Below are 7,500 nucleotides of genomic sequence, written 5' to 3'. Positions count from 1 at the left end.
AGGGTTAGGGTTAGGGTTAGGGTTAGGGTTAGGGTTAGGGTTAGGGTTAGGGTTAGGGTTAGGGTTAGGGTTAGGGTTAGGGTTAGGGTTAGGGTTAGGGTTAGGGTTAGGGTTAGGGTTAGGGTTAGGGTTAGGGTTAGGGTTAGGGTTAGGGTTAGGGTTAGGGTTAGGGTTAGGGTTAGGGTTAGGGTTAGGGTTAGGGTTAGGGTTAGGGTTAGGGTTAGGGTTAGGGTTAGGGTTAGGGTTAGGGTTAGGGTTAGGGTTAGGGTTAGGGTTAGGGTTAGGGTTAGGGTTAGGGTTAGGGTTAGGGTTAGGGTTAGGGTTAGGGTTAGGGTTAGGGTTAGGGTTAGGGTTAGGGTTAGGGTTAGGGTTAGGGTTAGGGTTAGGGTTAGGGTTAGGGTTAGGGTTAGGGTTAGGGTTAGGGTTAGGGTTAGGGTTAGGGTTAGGGTTAGGGTTAGGGTTAGGGTTAGGGTTAGGGTTAGGGTTAGGGTTAGGGTTAGGGTTAGGGTTAGGGTTAGGGTTAGGGTTAGGGTTAGGGTTAGGGTTAGGGTTAGGGTTAGGGTTAGGGTTAGGGTTAGGGTTAGGGTTAGGGTTAGGGTTAGGGTTAGGGTTAGGGTTAGGGTTAGGGTTAGGGTTAGGGTTAGGGTTAGGGTTAGGGTTAGGGTTAGGGTTAGGGTTAGGGTTAGGGTTAGGGTTAGGGTTAGGGTTAGGGTTAGGGTTAGGGTTAGGGTTAGGGTTAGGGTTAGGGTTAGGGTTAGGGTTAGGGTTAGGGTTAGGGTTAGGGTTAGGGTTAGGGTTAGGGTTAGGGTTAGGGTTAGGGTTAGGGTTAGGGTTAGGGTTAGGGTTAGGGTTAGGGTTAGGGTTAGGGTTAGGGTTAGGGTTAGGGTTAGGGTTAGGGTTAGGGTTAGGGTTAGGGTTAGGGTTAGGGTTAGGGTTAGGGTTAGGGTTAGGGTTAGGGTTAGGGTTAGGGTTAGGGTTAGGGTTAGGGTTAGGGTTAGGGTTAGGGTTAGGGTTAGGGTTAGGGTTAGGGTTAGGGTTAGGGTTAGGGTTAGGGTTAGGGTTAGGGTTAGGGTTAGGGTTAGGGTTAGGGTTAGGGTTAGGGTTAGGGTTAGGGTTAGGGTTAGGGTTAGGGTTAGGGTTAGGGTTAGGGTTAGGGTTAGGGTTAGGGTTAGGGTTAGGGTTAGGGTTAGGGTTAGGGTTAGGGTTAGGGTTAGGGTTAGGGTTAGGGTTAGGGTTAGGGTTAGGGTTAGGGTTAGGGTTAGGGTTAGGGTTAGGGTTAGGGTTAGGGTTAGGGTTAGGGTTAGGGTTAGGGTTAGGGTTAGGGTTAGGGTTAGGGTTAGGGTTAGGGTTAGGGTTAGGGTTAGGGTTAGGGTTAGGGTTAGGGTTAGGGTTAGGGTTAGGGTTAGGGTTAGGGTTAGGGTTAGGGTTAGGGTTAGGGTTAGGGTTAGGGTTAGGGTTAGGGTTAGGGTTAGGGTTAGGGTTAGGGTTAGGGTTAGGGTTAGGGTTAGGGTTAGGGTTAGGGTTAGGGTTAGGGTTAGGGTTAGGGTTAGGGTTAGGGTTAGGGTTAGGGTTAGGGTTAGGGTTAGGGTTAGGGTTAGGGTTAGGGTTAGGGTTAGGGTTAGGGTTAGGGTTAGGGTTAGGGTTAGGGTTAGGGTTAGGGTTAGGGTTAGGGTTAGGGTTAGGGTTAGGGTTAGGGTTAGGGTTAGGGTTAGGGTTAGGGTTAGGGTTAGGGTTAGGGTTAGGGTTAGGGTTAGGGTTAGGGTTAGGGTTAGGGTTAGGGTTAGGGTTAGGGTTAGGGTTAGGGTTAGGGTTAGGGTTAGGGTTAGGGTTAGGGTTAGGGTTAGGGTTAGGGTTAGGGTTAGGGTTAGGGTTAGGGTTAGGGTTAGGGTTAGGGTTAGGGTTAGGGTTAGGGTTAGGGTTAGGGTTAGGGTTAGGGTTAGGGTTAGGGTTAGGGTTAGGGTTAGGGTTAGGGTTAGGGTTAGGGTTAGGGTTAGGGTTAGGGTTAGGGTTAGGGTTAGGGTTAGGGTTAGGGTTAGGGTTAGGGTTAGGGTTAGGGTTAGGGTTAGGGTTAGGGTTAGGGTTAGGGTTAGGGTTAGGGTTAGGGTTAGGGTTAGGGTTAGGGTTAGGGTTAGGGTTAGGGTTAGGGTTAGGGTTAGGGTTAGGGTTAGGGTTAGGGTTAGGGTTAGGGTTAGGGTTAGGGTTAGGGTTAGGGTTAGGGTTAGGGTTAGGGTTAGGGTTAGGGTTAGGGTTAGGGTTAGGGTTAGGGTTAGGGTTAGGGTTAGGGTTAGGGTTAGGGTTAGGGTTAGGGTTAGGGTTAGGGTTAGGGTTAGGGTTAGGGTTAGGGTTAGGGTTAGGGTTAGGGTTAGGGTTAGGGTTAGGGTTAGGGTTAGGGTTAGGGTTAGGGTTAGGGTTAGGGTTAGGGTTAGGGTTAGGGTTAGGGTTAGGGTTAGGGTTAGGGTTAGGGTTAGGGTTAGGGTTAGGGTTAGGGTTAGGGTTAGGGTTAGGGTTAGGGTTAGGGTTAGGGTTAGGGTTAGGGTTAGGGTTAGGGTTAGGGTTAGGGTTAGGGTTAGGGTTAGGGTTAGGGTTAGGGTTAGGGTTAGGGTTAGGGTTAGGGTTAGGGTTAGGGTTAGGGTTAGGGTTAGGGTTAGGGTTAGGGTTAGGGTTAGGGTTAGGGTTAGGGTTAGGGTTAGGGTTAGGGTTAGGGTTAGGGTTAGGGTTAGGGTTAGGGTTAGGGTTAGGGTTAGGGTTAGGGTTAGGGTTAGGGTTAGGGTTAGGGTTAGGGTTAGGGTTAGGGTTAGGGTTAGGGTTAGGGTTAGGGTTAGGGTTAGGGTTAGGGTTAGGGTTAGGGTTAGGGTTAGGGTTAGGGTTAGGGTTAGGGTTAGGGTTAGGGTTAGGGTTAGGGTTAGGGTTAGGGTTAGGGTTAGGGTTAGGGTTAGGGTTAGGGTTAGGGTTAGGGTTAGGGTTAGGGTTAGGGTTAGGGTTAGGGTTAGGGTTAGGGTTAGGGTTAGGGTTAGGGTTAGGGTTAGGGTTAGGGTTAGGGTTAGGGTTAGGGTTAGGGTTAGGGTTAGGGTTAGGGTTAGGGTTAGGGTTAGGGTTAGGGTTAGGGTTAGGGTTAGGGTTAGGGTTAGGGTTAGGGTTAGGGTTAGGGTTAGGGTTAGGGTTAGGGTTAGGGTTAGGGTTAGGGTTAGGGTTAGGGTTAGGGTTAGGGTTAGGGTTAGGGTTAGGGTTAGGGTTAGGGTTAGGGTTAGGGTTAGGGTTAGGGTTAGGGTTAGGGTTAGGGTTAGGGTTAGGGTTAGGGTTAGGGTTAGGGTTAGGGTTAGGGTTAGGGTTAGGGTTAGGGTTAGGGTTAGGGTTAGGGTTAGGGTTAGGGTTAGGGTTAGGGTTAGGGTTAGGGTTAGGGTTAGGGTTAGGGTTAGGGTTAGGGTTAGGGTTAGGGTTAGGGTTAGGGTTAGGGTTAGGGTTAGGGTTAGGGTTAGGGTTAGGGTTAGGGTTAGGGTTAGGGTTAGGGTTAGGGTTAGGGTTAGGGTTAGGGTTAGGGTTAGGGTTAGGGTTAGGGTTAGGGTTAGGGTTAGGGTTAGGGTTAGGGTTAGGGTTAGGGTTAGGGTTAGGGTTAGGGTTAGGGTTAGGGTTAGGGTTAGGGTTAGGGTTAGGGTTAGGGTTAGGGTTAGGGTTAGGGTTAGGGTTAGGGTTAGGGTTAGGGTTAGGGTTAGGGTTAGGGTTAGGGTTAGGGTTAGGGTTAGGGTTAGGGTTAGGGTTAGGGTTAGGGTTAGGGTTAGGGTTAGGGTTAGGGTTAGGGTTAGGGTTAGGGTTAGGGTTAGGGTTAGGGTTAGGGTTAGGGTTAGGGTTAGGGTTAGGGTTAGGGTTAGGGTTAGGGTTAGGGTTAGGGTTAGGGTTAGGGTTAGGGTTAGGGTTAGGGTTAGGGTTAGGGTTAGGGTTAGGGTTAGGGTTAGGGTTAGGGTTAGGGTTAGGGTTAGGGTTAGGGTTAGGGTTAGGGTTAGGGTTAGGGTTAGGGTTAGGGTTAGGGTTAGGGTTAGGGTTAGGGTTAGGGTTAGGGTTAGGGTTAGGGTTAGGGTTAGGGTTAGGGTTAGGGTTAGGGTTAGGGTTAGGGTTAGGGTTAGGGTTAGGGTTAGGGTTAGGGTTAGGGTTAGGGTTAGGGTTAGGGTTAGGGTTAGGGTTAGGGTTAGGGTTAGGGTTAGGGTTAGGGTTAGGGTTAGGGTTAGGGTTAGGGTTAGGGTTAGGGTTAGGGTTAGGGTTAGGGTTAGGGTTAGGGTTAGGGTTAGGGTTAGGGTTAGGGTTAGGGTTAGGGTTAGGGTTAGGGTTAGGGTTAGGGTTAGGGTTAGGGTTAGGGTTAGGGTTAGGGTTAGGGTTAGGGTTAGGGTTAGGGTTAGGGTTAGGGTTAGGGTTAGGGTTAGGGTTAGGGTTAGGGTTAGGGTTAGGGTTAGGGTTAGGGTTAGGGTTAGGGTTAGGGTTAGGGTTAGGGTTAGGGTTAGGGTTAGGGTTAGGGTTAGGGTTAGGGTTAGGGTTAGGGTTAGGGTTAGGGTTAGGGTTAGGGTTAGGGTTAGGGTTAGGGTTAGGGTTAGGGTTAGGGTAGTTAGGGTTAGGGTTAGGGTTAGGGTTAGGGTTAGGGTTAGGGTTAGGGTTAGGGTTAGGGTTAGGGTTAGGGTTAGGGTTAGGTTAGGGTTAGGGTTAGGGTTAGGGTTAGGGTTAGGGTTAGGGTTAGGGTTAGGGTTAGGGTTAGGGTTAGGGTTAGGGTTAGGGTTAGGGTTAGGGTTAGGGTTAGGGTTAGGGTTAGGGTTAGGGTTAGGGTTAGGGTTAGGGTTAGGGTTAGGGTTAGGGTTAGGGTTAGGGTTAGGGTTAGGGTTAGGGTTAGGGTTAGGGTTAGGGTTAGGGTTAGGGTTAGGGTTAGGGTTAGGGTTAGGGTTAGGGTTAGGGTTAGGGTTAGGGTTAGGGTTAGGGTTAGGGTTAGGGTTAGGGTTAGGGTTAGGGTTAGGGTTAGGGTTAGGGTTAGGGTTAGGGTTAGGGTTAGGGTTAGGGTTAGGGTTAGGGTTAGGGTTAGGGTTAGGGTTAGGGTTAGGGTTAGGGTTAGGGTTAGGGTTAGGGTTAGGGTTAGGGTTAGGGTTAGGGTTAGGGTTAGGGTTAGGGTTAGGGTTAGGGTTAGGGTTAGGGTTAGGGTTAGGGTTAGGGTTAGGGTTAGGGTTAGGGTTAGGGTTAGGGTTAGGGTTAGGGTTAGGGTTAGGGTTAGGGTTAGGGTTAGGGTTAGGGTTAGGGTTAGGGTTAGGGTTAGGGTTAGGGTTAGGGTTAGGGTTAGGGTTAGGGTTAGGGTTAGGGTTAGGGTTAGGGTTAGGGTTAGGGTTAGGGTTAGGGTTAGGGTTAGGGTTAGGGTTAGGGTTAGGGTTAGGGTTAGGGTTAGGGTTAGGGTTAGGGTTAGGGTTAGGGTTAGGGTTAGGGTTAGGGTTAGGGTTAGGGTTAGGGTTAGGGTTAGGGTTAGGGTTAGGGTTAGGGTTAGGGTTAGGGTTAGGGTTAGGGTTAGGGTTAGGGTTAGGGTTAGGGTTAGGGTTAGGGTTAGGGTTAGGGTTAGGGTTAGGGTTAGGGTTAGGGTTAGGGTTAGGGTTAGGGTTAGGGTTAGGGTTAGGGTTAGGGTTAGGGTTAGGGTTAGGGTTAGGGTTAGGGTTAGGGTTAGGGTTAGGGTTAGGGTTAGGGTTAGGGTTAGGGTTAGGGTTAGGGTTAGGGTTAGGGTTAGGGTTAGGGTTAGGGTTAGGGTTAGGGTTAGGGTTAGGGTTAGGGTTAGGGTTAGGGTTAGGGTTAGGGTTAGGGTGTTAGGGTTAGGGTTAGGGTTAGGGTTAGGGTTAGGGTTAGGGTTAGGGTTAGGGTTAGGGTTAGGGTTAGGGTTAGGGTTAGGGTTAGGGTTAGGGTTAGGGTTAGGGTTAGGGTTAGGGTTAGGGTTAGGGTTAGGGTTAGGGTTAGGGTTAGGGTTAGGGTTAGGGTTAGGGTTAGGGTTAGGGTTAGGGTTAGGGTTAGGGTTAGGGTTAGGGTTAGGGTTAGGGTTAGGGTTAGGGTTAGGGTTAGGGTTAGGGTTAGGGTTAGGGTTAGGGTTAGGGTTAGGGTTAGGGTTAGGGTTAGGGTTAGGGTTAGGGTTAGGGTTAGGGTTAGGGTTAGGGTTAGGGTTAGGGTTAGGGTTAGGGTTAGGGTTAGGGTTAGGGTTAGGGTTAGGGTTAGGGTTAGGGTTAGGGTTAGGGTTAGGGTTAGGGTTAGGGTTAGGGTTAGGGTTAGGGTTAGGGTTAGGGTTAGGGTTAGGGTTAGGGTTAGGGTTAGGGTTAGGGTTAGGGTTAGGGTTAGGGTTAGGGTTAGGGTTAGGGTTAGGGTTAGGGTTAGGGTTAGGGTTAGGGTTAGGGTTAGGGTTAGGGTTAGGGTTAGGGTTAGGGTTAGGGTTAGGGTTAGGGTTAGGGTTAGGGTTAGGGTTAGGGTTAGGGTTAGGGTTAGGGTTAGGGTTAGGGTTAGGGTTAGGGTTAGGGTTAGGGTTAGGGTTAGGGTTAGGGTTAGGGTTAGGGTTAGGGTTAGGGTTAGGGTTAGGGTTAGGGTTAGGGTTAGGGTTAGGGTTAGGGTTAGGGTTAGGGTTAGGGTTAGGGTTAGGGTTAGGGTTAGGGTTAGGGTTAGGGTTAGGGTTAGGGTTAGGGTTAGGGTTAGGGTTAGGGTTAGGGTTAGGGTTAGGGTTAGGGTTAGGGTTAGGGTTAGGGTTAGGGTTAGGGTTAGGGTTAGGGTTAGGGTTAGGGTTAGGGTTAGGGTTAGGGTTAGGGTTAGGGTTAGGGTTAGGGTTAGGGTTAGGGTTAGGGTTAGGGTTAGGGTTAGGGTTAGGGTTAGGGTTAGGGTTAGGGTTAGGGTTAGGGTTAGGGTTAGGGTTAGGGTTAGGGTTAGGGTTAGGGTTAGGGTTAGGGTTAGGGTTAGGGTTAGGGTTAGGGTTAGGGTTAGGGTTAGGGTTAGGGTTAGGGTTAGGGTTAGGGTTAGGGTTAGGGTTAGGGTTAGGGTTAGGGTTAGGGTTAGGGTTAGGGTTAGGGTTAGGGTTAGGGTTAGGGTTAGGGTTAGGGTTAGGGTTAGGGTTAGGGTTAGGGTTAGGGTTAGGGTTAGGGTTAGGGTTAGGGTTAGGGTTAGGGTTAGGGTTAGGGTTAGGGTTAGGGTTAGGGTTAGGGTTAGGGTTAGGGTTAGGGTTAGGTTAGGGTTAGGGTTAGGGTTAGGGTTAGGGTTAGGGTTAGGGTTAGGGTTAGGGTTAGGGTTAGGGTTAGGGTTAGGGTTAGGGTTAGGGTTAGGGTTAGGGTTAGGGTTAGGGTTAGGGTTAGGGTTAGGGTTAGGGTTAGGGTTAGGGTTAGGGTTAGGGTTAGGGTTAGGGTTAGGGTTAGGGTTAGGGTTAGGGTTAGGGTTAGGGTTAGGGTTAGGGTTAGGGTTAGGGTTAGGGTTAGGGTTAGGGTTAGGGTTAGGGTTAGGGTTAGGGTTAGGGTTAGGGTTAGG

The sequence above is a fragment of the Sceloporus occidentalis genome, unplaced genomic scaffold (genome assembly GCF_023333645.1).
Source record: "Sceloporus occidentalis isolate IW3139 unplaced genomic scaffold, rSceOcc1.0.p SCAF_387, whole genome shotgun sequence".
Classification (NCBI taxonomy): domain Eukaryota; kingdom Metazoa; phylum Chordata; class Lepidosauria; order Squamata; family Phrynosomatidae; genus Sceloporus; species Sceloporus occidentalis.
Note: the sequence above shows the minus strand (reverse complement) of the source record.